The following is a 14,911-nucleotide window of genomic DNA, read 5'->3' as shown; positions in this document are numbered from 1 at the left end:
TGCCTACTCTTAACAGAATTATAAACTGAGTTAGCCAAAACATAAAAACAAGAACACTAACCTGGTCATAATCAACGAGCCTTGATCATCAGCGAAGTTGAACTTTGGGTTGTTTTGCCTTTCCTGGAGTCATAAATGTATCTCTGAAAATATTTTTATTTATGTTTAAATTGGTCTTTTCCATCACAAAGCAAGTTCTTTCTGAAAACTACTTTCTTTAAAAGCAAGATCCTCTGTGTTACATCTTATCATCCTGCTGTCTTCCATTTTAAAATTAGAGCTCTATTCTAAAAAGAATGTTGGCCACCTGAAATAACATCCAAGAAAACAGAAAACTTCAAAAAACACCCTTTATTTTCTGTCTTCCCCACTAGATTATTAAATTCATTAGAGAAAGAACCATTTCTTTGTTCTCTATTATATTCCAAACATATTCACCACAGGATCAGAACATATAAGATAGTCAAGAAGTACTTTATAAATAAATGTTACATATTTTTAAAAAATATTGTTTTCCTAAAAGCATTATTATTGGAGCTCAAAGTAAATTTATAATACAAACATAAACCAGAAAAATATAATCCCAATTATCTTAATCTGAAGAGACACTAGATAAAATTCAGAATTAACTTCTGAATGAACAGTAACAATAAACTCAACAAACTTGAGATAAAAGTGAACCTCTGAAGCGTGAGGAATGTTTCAAATCAACAGACAAGATCATACTTTAGAAACCCTAAAAGTCATCCTATTAAAACCAGAAGTGGGATAGAAAAATAAAAGAAGATTCTCTTCTTGCCAATACTATTAAACTTTCTTTAAACTCAGCTAGTAAAGTTAGACTAGAAGATAATTCTAAGTACAATTATTGGAAAAGATAAGACAAAAGTATTGGCTGATTATATGACCATATTCTAGGAAACTCAAGAGGATCAATGAAAAAACAATTAGAAATAAAAGTTCAGTAAGTTGATGAGTTACAGAATAAATTCTGAAAATGTGCCAGCAATAATTAGAAAACATTTGTGATATAACGTTGATGTAAAATGCAGGCTTCAAAATACACACACACACACACAAACTACTATCTCTACTTGATATGAAAATGGAAAAGATTTATAGCTATTGACACACAGATGTAAGCAAATTGCAATACAGACACCGACACACAGTGTTAGACCAATGACACTAAATGAAGAAATCTCTGCTTCTCTTCACCTATGAGCATTCCATTAAGTCACCCACGTAAGAAAATGAAATCGAAATAAGCAACATGGAGCACAGGAGCATGTGTAACTGAGACCTTCAGCAAGGGACCCATATTTCCATGTTCTCTGCCCGTGGGGTCTTAATAAATACACATCTCTCTTAGTCAATGCTCACTCAATGGTTCATTTCAACTTTCCTAAACCATGACCACTGGCTTTGTTGAGCTGTCCTTCAAAAATGAATTTTGTAAGTGGTACACAGCCTTTATTTTATGCAAAGTCATCCTAAATCCACCCTCCAAATCTGGTTTAAATCAATCCAGACCAAGAGTCAGAGCATTCATTTTATTTTCATCGATATATCAAAGCTTAAGAGGAAATATACTAAAACACGTTTTAATGGGATGAGGTTTTTGTATGCTTTTATTATATCTTCAGATTTTCTACACTGAATAGGCATTACTTTAGATTTTTTAAGATTTTTTTTAATCTTGATTTAACCCTTTTCTAAATCCTTCATTTCCTATCTCCCAGCACATCTTTCCAAGAAATATCTCAAATCTTCAAAACATACCTTGAGTCTGGCCCAGTGCTCTTCTCCGTGGCTATCAGCCTGGTCCAACGTAATGCCTTTTCCTTCCTGGGTATCTCTCCTGAACCCAAGGTTCATCTCCTGCTGCGATCAGTTCTTTCAACCAACATAGATCAAGAGAGACCTTACGCAGGACGTCTATACCAGCTGACAGGAAGTGAATCCTAGTAAGTGAGCAGCCACAGGCAGAGGCGGCTAACAGTCCTGCCAAGAGACAGACTGAGACCCAGGGAGTGGTTAAGCCTTTTTCAGTTCCAGCTCCAAGCTACATACATCCTCCTCATCCATTCCCTCATTCTCAGCATAATGTCAACATATTTCTGAGCCCAATAAAATCAGTCTAGAAAAACAAGGCAATGAGTAAAGATAATATGTTCTTGAAATATTAATAGAAGAGTAATAAGTGAGCTCAAAGAATAATTCGAGGTGACGGTTATTACTGGACCTGGATAGGCAGCCCATGGGCAGCTAGAGCCTATGTATAAGTTTAGTGCACAGTTAGGCAACATTTAAATCACTGATCCAATCAATGGGGATTCTCAGGTGGCTCAGTGATAAAGAATCCGCCTGTTATGCAGGAGACACATGTTCGATCCCTGGGTTGGGAAGATCCCCTGGAGAAGGAAATAGCAACCCACTCCAGTATTCTTGCCTGGGAAATCCCACGGACAGAGGAGCCTGGTGGGCTACAGTCCACAGGGTCACAAAGAGTCAGACACAGTTGAGCAACTTAGCATGCATCCAATTAATGTATTTTAGGAAACTGGGAAGAGAAGGCAGTTTCAAGTTAAACCCACTCAGTAAAACAGTTGATTTTTTTTTACTTTTAATTTAATTTATATTAATTTTAAAATTTATAACTGTGTGTGATTCAACTAATTACAGTAGTATATGTCAAAAATATCATCAGCAAAAATAAAAGGCAAACTTCCAGGTATTAAATGGCATTGCAATATCGTGATAAAGGTTATAATCTTAATAAAGGGCATTCATCCTTATCATCAACTAGAAAAAGAATGCCCCCTTTGAAAAATGAGTAAAGAACATGAGCAGACAATTTATTAAAAAAAAAAAAAAACACACACATGTGGCAAATAAACATGAAAAAGCTCAACCTTATCTGTAGTCAATAATTACAAAATAAAAGAATGTGAAAAAAATTAGCAAATCTGAACAAAAAAGATGATATTTATTACTGTTAAGGGTGCCATAGTGAGACAAGTATTCATGCTCCACTAGTGGAAGCATAAATTGGAACCATAATTAAGTATCGCTTTTCTTAAAATATGTTAAAATATTTATATCCACTCCTAGAAACGTGTGTGTGCCCAACACACACAAGGATTATTCATAAGAATGTTTATTGCAACATTACTTCTAATGGTAAGAACCTGGCAACAATCAACAAAATTAGTTAATGAGAACATTTAAAATATTCTAAGTCTATTTAATGACATTGGAAAATTATCATGGATAATTTGCTAGAGTTTCAAAACAGCTTAAAAAATTTAAAAAAATTAGTTTGATGCCAATTTCATTAAATTTTATGCATTTCTGTAATAAGAGAAAAAACTTGGACTGAAATAAAATATTAACAATGGCTATGTGGCAATATCATGGGTATATATTGTATTTTCCCTATTTTTTTCTAATTTTCATGAAAGTGACCTGCCTCTTGAGAAACCTGTATGCAGGCCAGGAAGCAACAGTTAGAACTGGACATGGAACAACAGGCTGGTTCCAAATAGGAAAAGGAGTATGTCAAGGCTGTAGGTTGTCACCCTGCTTATTTAACTTATATGCAGAGTACATCATGAGAAACGCTGGGCTGGAAGAAGCACAAGCTGGAATCAAGATTGCCAGGAGAAATATCAATAACCTCAGATATGCAGATGACACCACCCTTATGGCAGAAAGTGAAGAAGAACTAAAGAGCCTCTTGATGAAAGTGAAAGAGGAGAGTGAAAAAGTTGACTTAGAGCTCAACATTCAGAAAACTATGATCATGGCATCTGGTCCCACCAGTTTCAGTTCAGTCGCTCAGTCGTGTATGACTCTTTGCGACCCCATGAACCTCAGCGTGTCAGGCCTCCCTGCCCATCACCAACTCCCAGAGTCCAGCCAAACCCACGTCCATTCAGTCAGTGAAGCCATTCAACCATCTCATCCTCTGTTGTCCCCTTCTCCTCCTGCCCTCAATCCCTCCCAGCATCAGGGTCTTTTCAAATGAGTCAGCTCTTCTCATCAGGTGGCCGAAGTATTGGAGTTTCAGCGTCAGCATCAGTCCTTCCAAAGAACACCCAGGACTGACCTCCTTTAGGATGGACTGGTTGGATCTGCTTGCAGTTCAAGGGACTCTCAAGAGTCTTCTCCAACACCACAGTTCAAAAGCATCAATTCTTCAGTGCTCAGCTTTCTTTATGGTCTAACTCTCACATCCATACGTGACCACTGGAAAAACCATAGCTTTGACTAGATGGACCTTTGTTGACAAAGTAATGTCTCTGCTTTTTAATATGCTGTCTATGTTGGTCATAAATTTCCTTCCAAGGAGTAAGCATCTTTTAATTTCATGGCTGCAGTCACCATCTGCAGTGATTTTGGAGCCCAGAAAAATAAGTCAGCCACTGTTTCCCCATCTATTTGCCATGAAGTGATGGGACCAGATGCCATGATCTTAGTTTTCTGAATGTTGAGCTTTAAGCCAACTTTTTCACTCTCCTCTTTCACTCTTCCACTTTCATCAAGAGGCTCTTTAGTTCTTCACTTTCTGCCATAAGGGTGGTATCATCTGCATATCTGAGGTTATTGGTATTTCTCCCAGCAATCTTGATTTCAGCTTGTGCTTCCTCCAGCCCAGCATTTCTCATGATGTACTCTGCATATAAGTTAAATAAGCAGGGTGACAATAAACAGCCTTGACGTACTCCTTTTCCTATTTCACATCATGGCAAATAGATGGGGAAACAGTGGCTGACTTAATTTTTTTGGGCTCCAAAATCACTGCAGATGGTGACTGCAGCCATGAAATTAAAAGACGCTTACTCCGAAGGAAATTTATGACCAACCTAGACAGCATATTAAAAAGCAGAGACTTTACTTTGTCAACAAAGGTCTGTCTAGTCAAGGCTATGGTTTTTCCAGTGGTCATGTATGGATGTGAGAGTTGGGACTATAAAGAAAGCTGAGCACCAAAGAATTGATGGTGCTCAATTGATGGTGAACTGTGGTGTTGGAGAAGACCCTTGAGAGTCCCTTGAACTGCAAGCAGATCCAACCAGTCCATCCTAAAGGAGGTCAGTCCTGGGTGTTCACTGGAAGGACTGATGCTGACGCTGAAACTCCAATACTTTGGCCACCTCATGTGAACAGCTGACTTACTGGAAAAGACCCTGAGGCTGGGAGGGATTGAGGGCAGGAGGAGAAGAGGACGACAGAGGATGAGATGGCTGGATGGCATCACCGACTCAACGAATATGGGTTTGAGTCAACTCCGGGAGTTGGTGATGGGCAGGGAGGGCTGACATGCTGAGTGAGTTCATGGGGTCGCAAAGAGTCGGCCACGACGTAGTGACTGAACTGACTGAATACCTGCTCATAATAACACAAAGAAATACTACTCTACAAATACTTATGTGTTTATGTATATGGAGATATATGTATGCATTATCCTAAAAATCAATAAACAGGATTGTCAGAAATGATCTCATGAAGAATCAAAGTTTTTTATTTTATTTTAAAGATTTATTTTAAAATAAATGTTTTCCTCTTTATTTTAGTTATGTAAAGACATTTGAGAGTTGTCTATCTGCATACTCCTGTGTGAAACACCTAATAGTGGGTCCTTCAGAATTATTTGTTGAAGGAATGGACAGATGCTACAGCACAAGTGGGGAGAAGGGTCCTCTAATTCTTTGATGATAGTTTTCTTGACACAATTTAGAACCCATCTAAATAGACTATTGATCCTGCTGTTTAACTACTTTTAGAAATGTCTTAATATTCACTACCCTAAAAACAAAAATGATTATTTTTGACAGATGCTCTCTACAATATAATTGGTTTAACACCTATCATCCCATATAGCAAGTTCATTTATTGAGCTACTTGGGGGCATATTTTGCAATTAATTCTTTCCAGTGAGTTCACTATGATGTTTGATGTTTAAATCTAGATGATTCACAAGAGCGTCATTGAGATTTTCTACAACCGCAGTAAGAGGCAGTACCACCTGTGGTGAAAATTTCTCCAGATAAACTACCTGGACCCTGCTCCCTAAAGTGGGGATTTCAGGAGTTAACTGATCATTCATTTATTTGTGGCGATGATGCCAGAAACTGTGAGTGGGGGAGAGGGGACTTCTGGTTTTGCTTATGAATTCTAAGGTCCACAGTATAAGATAGTGAGAAAACCTGACAAAACAATCACCAGATAAATATAAACACGATGCAAAGCTTATCCCTGCTTACCTAGCAAGACATATGAATCCAATCACAACAACTTGGAGAAATTTCACAGTAGAATCTCATTAGAAGATATACTCACTTCCTATCTGTGACCTACTTCCTAACACAAACCTATTGAAAGAAATTCATTGTACAGATTTTACAGTCAAAGATATACCTATAATTTTCTTTACTTTCCTATAACTGAGCTTAACTCACAGCACTGAGAAAAACTAAATCTGGCCCCCTGTGGTAACCAGCTGCCAAGATGGCTGCCAGTGGGCCTTGCCTCCTTGTGTGGTCTCCTCAGACAGAACCGTGTTGACCTGGCTGACCTGAAAGATCCTGTGGAAATGAAGGTATGTGACTTTTGGGACAAGACTCTGAAACACACTGCAGTTTCTGCTTTGTTCTCTTGGAATGCTTGCTCTGTGGGAAACCACACGCCTTGCTGGGAGGAGACTCAAGTAGCCCCTGGGTGTGTGTTCAGGGGGCAAGGGGTGGGGAAAAGGGAGGCTCCGTGTCTGAGAACCTGAGGCGCCCAGCCAGCAGCCACGTGAGTGAGCCAGCACGGAAGTAGCTCCCTCAGCCCCAGCCACATTTCAGGTGACTGCAGCCATGGCTAACGTTTTGACTATAATTTCATGACAATCTCTGAGCCAGAACCATTCAGTTAAACCACAGCTCAATTCCTGACTTTCAGAAACTGAGAGAGATAATAGATGTGTTCTGCTCCATCTTAAGCCATGAACTTTTTGAGTCATTTGCTATGCAACAATAGATAATCAATGCATTCCTTCCAAGAAAATTCACTCAAACTAGGGACAAATCCTAAAACTGTCGTTTTAGGATTTAAACTCAGCAAATTCCAGACTGTCTACTTCTTTCTCTCTGGAAGTCGGTTGGAATCTAAATTTAAGAAGACTTTACCTAACTTCCTACTATTAGGGAAAGAGATTCCAGGCCATCAATTTCTATATCAATAGGATGCTTTTCGCAATTGCTCAAACAATGCACATTTTTATCTCACAGCAGTAAATGGGGACATGGTACTTCCAGAGTCAAGTAATTTGGGGGCTTCACAGTGTTGAGACTTCTGCTAGCTTCTGTTCTCTCAGCTCTCCCTTTATCACATTATTTTTTTCTGTCAACAGACTGTTCATATCTTTTAACCATTTTCCTATTAGGTCATTGGTCATTTTCTTATTCAATTTCTAGAAGCTTTTCATATATTAGGAGGTTAGCTTTTGGCCTGTGTTCTAAGTTGAAATATTCACCATTTTACCTTGCCTTTGGATTTTTTTCTTTTTTTTTTAATTGAAGTATATTTGGTTTACAATACTGTGTTAGTTTCTGGTATATAGCAAAGTGATTCAGTTGTATATATATATACATATATATAGTTGTATATATACATATAGTTGCACATATACATAGGTGCGCACATATAAACAACTATATATATATTCTTTTTCATATATTTTCATTATAGTTTATTATGGAATATTGAACATAGTTCCCTGTGCTATATAATAGGAACTTGTTGCCATTCTATCTTAGAATTTTTGATAATGCATATTTAGTAATATCCTTAATTTATCCATCTTTTTTGGGGGGGTTCTGGATTTAGAAGCTCTGCCTCTAGCCCAAGTTCACAAAGCAATTATCTCGGGATACCTTCCAGAGCTTTGTGTGTGGTTTTTTTTTACATTTAAATGTTTAATCATTTGCAATTTATAATTGGAGATGTGGCTCCAATTAAACTTTTCCTTCAAAGCCCCCACACCATTTACTGAGTAGTTCATCTTCCCCTCTGTGATCACATTTTACTAACCTATAAACCCACCTCATTCCCCTATAGCAATCTGAGGGGCTACATAAACGAATGGTAGTTATCTACCACTTCCAACGCATTATTTGAGCTCAACAGAGCCACATCATGTGCTTTAGAACAGGAACTGGCAAACAATGGCCAGTGAGCTACATGTGGCCCTCCACTTGGTTCCGTCAAGTTTTACTGGAAGACAGCCACACTCATTTACGTAGTTTCTATGGCTGCTTTGTGCTACAAAGGCCAAACTGAGTTGTTGCAACAGAGAAAATAAAACCTGCAAAGTTTCAAACACTTACTATCTGACCCTTTCAGGAGAAGTTTTCTAACTCCTGCTTTAGAATTTATAGAGCACCTTACCATACATTAACTCCAATAAGGGCTTCCCTGCTAGCTTCGTTGGTAAAGAATCTGCCTGCAAAGCAGGAGACCCCGGTTTGATTCCTGGTTTGGGATGATCCCCTAGAGAAGGGAAAGGCTTCCCACTCCAGTATTCTGGTCTGGAGAATTCCACGGACTGTAAAGTCCACAGGGTCACAAAGAGTCAGACACGACTGAGTGACTTTCACTTTCAACTCCAATAAAGTCTCAATAATCTAATGAGATTGTATTATCCCCATTTCATCTGTAAAGAATATGAGACTTGGGGAGGTTAAATAGAAGGCGAGGGACAGACCCCAGATCTAACCCAAGTCCCAGGACTCCAATTCCACAAACGTTAAGTTTAAAAAAAAATTCCATAAATGTTTCTTCTACCATCTACATGGTGCTCGCAGTGCTTTTTGGTTTTTGAAGTCTTTCCTCATCTTAATTCTCTTGATATTTCCAATATTCCTATGAAGAATAAATGAATCTCATTTTATATATGTGAAAACCAAGTAATAGAGAGGATAAGGAAAATTCTGATGAGCTCACAGCTTTTAAGTGGTGGAGTTAGTGTTAGTCGCTCGGCTGCATCCAACTCTGCAGTCCCGTGGACTGCAGCCAATCAGGCTCCTCTGTCCATGGAATTCTCCAGGCAAGAATACTAGAATGGGTAGCCATTCCCTTCTCCAGGGGGTCTTCCCGACCCTGGAATTGAACCCAGGTCTCCTGCATCACAGGCTGAATTTTCACTGAGCCACCAGAGAAGCCCAAGCTCTCTAGTAAAAGTTAAAAAAAAAAAAAATCTGCTTTCTCTAAAATACCTCCTTGCTGATATTGTAATGCAAATCCTTGCTCGCTCCAGCCCAGAATGCTCTGAGCATTCCAACTATTCTTTAGTTAATGGTAATATAGCCATCTTTTTTAATGCTCATGATTTGTCAAAAAGAAAACAAAATTAAGCCCCCCAGAGGGAGAAACTGGCAGGAAGGACAGGGAGAGCCTGAAACTCAGACTTTTAAACACAACTAGATTAAATATGTGCCTACTCTTCAAAGCAAATAAGGATCTTTTGAAAGGAAAAGTTGGAAAAGTGGCCCTGAATCTCCTCTGGCATGCGATGCCCATCAGCACAGCTGTAAAATCCTTGCCTGTTCCTTCCAGCCAAATTAAGAGAGAGCACTGCACCACTGTTTACTAAATTCACTTTCTTAAGGCAACGTTTGTCTTTTTGCAGGAACTAGGAGGGTTCACACTGAGACCAGAAAGAGAGATATGAAGCACATTTTTTTAAAGCGATCTTTTTAATAAACTGTCTCCATAATATCTAAGTAAGTCACACTATTCCCCCACAGACTCTGTTTCTACTCCACTGACCCACTGGCTCTGTAAAGTCACATCTTTCTGTTATTAATAAGGCAGTTCACCTCAGGTACTTCTTTAATTTCCTGTATTTTTTCCAACACAAAGTTAATTTACTTTATCCCTTATCCCAAGAATGATAACAGGGTTTCTATAAAAGTGAACATCCATGATCAAAGGGAAGCTTGTATTATAAACAAATTATTACAACTGGGCTCCCTTTGAAATATTTTAACTTAATTAAGCTCAAACACTTTTGGCAAAGGTTTAAAAACTTGAGAGTAATTGAAGAGCCATTCCAATTTGGCAGGATCTTTCTTTTAATGTTAGGGTGGGGGAGGGTAGTCTACATGGTTAGAGCATAAATGTTGCACTGATATTATTTTTTAGTGCTACTTTTTTAAACAAAAGATATTAGGCAAAATCGAATTTGTTTGGGGAATGGTAGAATTGTTGCACAGCTTGATTACAGTGGTAGTTACACAACTGTATACATTTGTCAAAACATGTAGAACTGAACATGAAAAGAACTGAATTTTACTGTACGTAAATTATTTCCTATAAACTTAATTTTTTTAAGAACTGGATTCTCTCTACTCAGCTGAGTTGAAAACATTCTCAAGATGCTTTTTGAGGCATTGCCTGTAGCAACAACCCAAAAAAAAGGACCTAGAAACCGTGCAAATATTGATCAGTTGAGAATTTGATTGATTTTTTTTAAATGACTTAAATCTATATATCTTGACCTGGAACACTCTATGTAAAACACTGTTAAATTGGGGGGGGGGGGGGGAGAAAGACAAAAGGCAAGCTGCAACTAACATGCCTGTAAAAGGAATGATAGCAATCAGTAGCTGAAACAGTGATTTAATCTCACTTAAAAAATAAGTAGGAAAAAATTTAGGGAAGAGTAATGATAACTAATATTTATTACTGACCACTTCAACGAGGCATGATTCTAAGTATTTTACAAGTATTATCTCATGTGTTTACCCTAAAAACTCTACAATCTAGGCAAAGGAGATCTGCTTCCCATTGAATCCAAGAGAGAATGAGAAAGAGCACCCTAAAGGGAAGTGGCATCCCACCTAATCTAATCTCAGAAGTGGCCGTCCATCACCTCTGCTAATGCCACGTGTTAGAAGCAAGTCCATCAAGTCCAGCCTACACAAGGGCATGATCACCATGAGCCCAGAGACCACGGACCCTCTTGGAGGCTGCCTCCCCCAGAAGCACAATCATGCATTACCTAACAGCAGCAGAGGGGTCTTGGACAACACTTTTTAACTTTAAAAACTTGGTGTTTCTGCATCAAAACATTTGAACACTCATGCTAAATGGTATAAATAATGACCATAAATAGCCTCATATCAACATAGGGCAGATTTTGCTTCCAAATGAATGATGAAAATCTTTTTATTTTCAGAAGTTTTGAGGCCCAGAATTATGGAAAAGAAACTGGAGATCGATCTATCCCCTGCTTTACAGATAATGAAACTAAGGCACAGAGAAGTCACGCATGTGTATATAAACTTGTGTATATTTGTATGAGCCCAGACACAAACAGACCCAGAACTGTCAAGCTTTATACACAGATGATCTCACAGCATTGATGATGAAGAAAACAGTGGCTTTTAAATATGTCTCCATGACCTTACCTATTACAAAACAGTTAATTAATTTATTAATTTATTAACTCTTATTAATGTTCAAATTAATAAAATAATTTTTAGAAGGATAAAATATCACTTCTCCCATAAGGCAAGGAATTTACATTTATGTTACAAGAGCCAAAGGATTTATTCACACTTCTAACCTTCAGCTGTGTTTGTACCCTGTGATGTCACAAAATGCAAGAATTAGAGAAAGAAGTAAGAATAACAGAAAAAATAAAAGAAACAAAAGTGTAGTATATAAAGATTAATTCCCTCAGCTTACATATAGTTGGGAGTAGTCAGGGGACAGAAATGAGCCTGTAGGTTTAGCAAACAGCTAGGTATGATCTGGGTGTGTGGGGAGAAATTTCAATTTGCCACGGTCTTGGTGTAAGTTAATGAAAAACACTGCATCATTTAAAGGTTGACCAACCTTGACTAGAACACAAATGCCAGTCAGGCTAAAACTTTTTTCTGTCTTTTAAGTTATTGCCTCTCGTTCATGGCTTGCACTCATTTCTAATCAGAATTTTGAACATGTATTAAATATAATCCTAAAGAGAGAGTCCTTTATTTCAGATTTTACTTTTTTTATGACCTGTTTAGACAGATAAAAACTGACTTTAATAACTGTGGGCAATATTAGATATACTGAATGGCCCTACTTCTGATGCTGTATGTGTCTTACAAATTAAGCATTACATCATTAAAACTAAAAATAAAGTGTTTAGCAAGGCAAGCTGAGAAATTTTTATCATCTACTTTAAGAGGCATGAATATGCCTGAACATCATTGGTTTCCATTATAATATTGAAACTTTAAATATAACACCTCAATTCCAAATACATTGATGTCAGAATCTGCAGTGGCTTTGAAGCTATGACATGGCAAACAGCTTTTTTTAAGTGAATTTTAGGAGCCAGAACAGAAAAGGGAATCCACAGTAGATTTCATATGTGTCTCAGCAATGTGGTCTTGCCATGATTCAGCCTACCACCAGGTGGCGATGCTTCTCAACGGCAACTAGATATTTTTATAAAATAAAAATGGGATTTTCTTGGCATTTGTGATTTCGCTTTGTTGGCATGAAAGAGTTCACTAGGCCTGCACCCTCAAGAACTACCTTTATTCCCAAGAAGAAAGTAATCCTGAGTGGGTTCCCTTTATCAATATATTGTTAGGCATGGCCGGGAATGAGATTGATAACAAAACCCACCATTTACTAAGACGGTTCAGTTCGCGGTAAGAAGGCAAACTCTAGAGCCAGACTGCCTGGGTTCAAACCCCAGCTCTGCTACGTGTGGCTTTGTCAGCTAGGGCAAAGCACTCGACCTCTCTATCCCAGCTTTCTCGTCTATAAAGCAGGCACAATACTACCACCTGACTCAGAAGGCTGATGGGAGGCTTAAATGAGCTGGTCCAAGTAAAGCCCTGGAATGCGACAAGCACTGCTTAGAGAGAGCTGCCATCTACATGAACACCCCAAGACAAGATAGCCAAGCACTGCTTAGCGAGAGCTGTCATCTACATGAACACCCCAAGAATGCACTGCTGGCTATTGCACTGGCCCTATTTCACTGAATCCTGTCAACAATACTGGGAGTAGGTTGGCTCTAACCAGCATCAAACCCATTTTGCAGATGCGGAAACAAAGGTTAGATAAGTGAAATAAATTTCCAAAAGTCAAAATTAAGGGAAGAACTACATCATGAATCTACACTTACCTAGAACTACAGTACACACTTCCACTTACCTAACTCAAAATCCACTCTTCTAACCACTATAATGTACTATATAGGTCAAATACTATAAGCAATTCTTTTAAAAAAATCACAAAATGTGTAACTCAAATGAAGAGGCAGGAGCAACTGCACTCCATGAAAGTGTGTTTTCTCTTCAGCATAATTCTGCTACCTTTCCTTTACACGGTTTGTAACACCCCTGAAAATTAAATCTTTACCTTAATATTTATTTCTAAACCAGCAAGAGGTACTACTAACCTAAATCTTTAAAAACTCTTGAGATATAGCTTTGAGGTGAACTTAAGACTTCACTTAAGTGAACTCCACAAAAAAAAAAAAGGTTAGATTATTTAAAAGTCAAGAGGAGAGGATTCCACAATTCTGCACAAAGATAAAAATAGAATTCCAAGTCCTCTACCCGAAAAACTCCACCACCTCCCAACTGCTGCTTTTTTCCGTGTCAGTCCTTGAAATGACCTTGGTCTAATTACCTGCATCTCAATGAGTGAATCTACATAGGAAGTGAAGGTTAATTAATGAAGGATCGTTTCTTTCGCTAAGCCCACCAGGCAGTGGCTGGCAGCAAGAGTCGTCCACACCGTATCAACATGCATCTCATTAGAAACGGTCAGATTGATGTGCTCATTTTGGACCGGGAAACGAAAGAAAAGTTTACTAACGATGACCCCTCCCAGTGTGCGGTCACAAAACTTCCCACCTGACACCTCTGACCTTGAACGGCACTGCTCCTGAACTTGCAGAATCCAAAGCGCTGCACCCAAGAAGAAACACAGAGCTCAGATTCTAAGGAGACCCAGACGCGTGCACGCCAACCGCACAGTGATGCTCACACACCTCCCATAGTGCCACTTCTCTGAGCGCTCCTGTCTTTATATGTCACTGTAAAACGGGGTCATTCTAGAACAGGGTTCATAAAGCTCAGAATTAATGACATTTGGACCTGATAAATTTTTTCTGTAAGCACCTGTCCTGTGAATTGTAGGATACTTAACAGCATCCCTGACCTCTACCTACCGGATGACAGTTAACATCCTTCCCTAATGGTGACAACCAAAATTGTCTCCAGATGTTGCCAAATGACCCCTTGGGTACAAATTTGTTCCTACTTGAGAATGACTGATCTAGAGAAAGTATAATTCTAGAGTTTTGGATTTCCAACATTTTCTGAAATGCTGAAGTCGTTTCAGACTTAAGGAAAAGAAGTTGCAAAAATAGTATACCTGTACCCTTTACCCAGTTTCCCCAAATGCTTCCATTTTACACAACTATAGTTGAATTACAAAAAGCAGAAAATTAATATTGATAGAATACTATTAAATAATGCATAGGTCTCTTTCAAATATCATCATGTCCTCCCCCCCAACATCTGCCCATCTTGGTCCAAGATCTAACACAGGATTACATATTCCATGTAATTGTCATGGTCTCTAGTTCCCTCCAATGTGAAAGCATCTCACTTTCTTTCTTTCATGACCCTCACATGTTAGAAGAACATCAACCAGTAGGTTATTTTGTAAAGCCTTCCTCAGTTTAGGTTTCTCTCAGTTCCGCGTTTTTGAGAAGATGGCATCGTGTCCTTCTCAATGCATTGTATCACGAGGTACGTAACATGCTATTAACTTTGATCTCTAAGTACAAGGCAGCATTTGTAGTTTCCCCACTGTCAAGTTACTTTCTTCTCCTTTGTACCTA

The 14,911-nt window shown here is 38.4% G+C and overlaps 1 long non-coding RNA gene across 4 annotated transcripts in view; it reads right to left on the bottom strand.

Moving 5' to 3' along the window:
- Positions 1 to 14,911, bottom strand: part of LOC110145520 (uncharacterized) — an 89,300-nt gene that overhangs the window by 3,347 nt on the left and 71,042 nt on the right. For all 4 annotated transcript variants that reach the window (XR_011489293.1, XR_011489295.1, XR_011489294.1 and 1 more), the window contains 2 exons: positions 1,783 to 1,947; positions 62 to 307 (listed from right to left, as the gene is read on the bottom strand). This is a non-coding gene — a long non-coding RNA (uncharacterized lncRNA). The remainder of the gene's footprint in view (positions 1 to 61; positions 308 to 1,782; positions 1,948 to 14,911) is intronic.

Source organism: Odocoileus virginianus, chromosome 9, assembly GCF_023699985.2.
Source record: "Odocoileus virginianus isolate 20LAN1187 ecotype Illinois chromosome 9, Ovbor_1.2, whole genome shotgun sequence".
NCBI lineage: Eukaryota > Metazoa > Chordata > Mammalia > Artiodactyla > Cervidae > Odocoileus > Odocoileus virginianus.
This window is presented reverse-complemented; position numbering and strand designations above follow the sequence as displayed.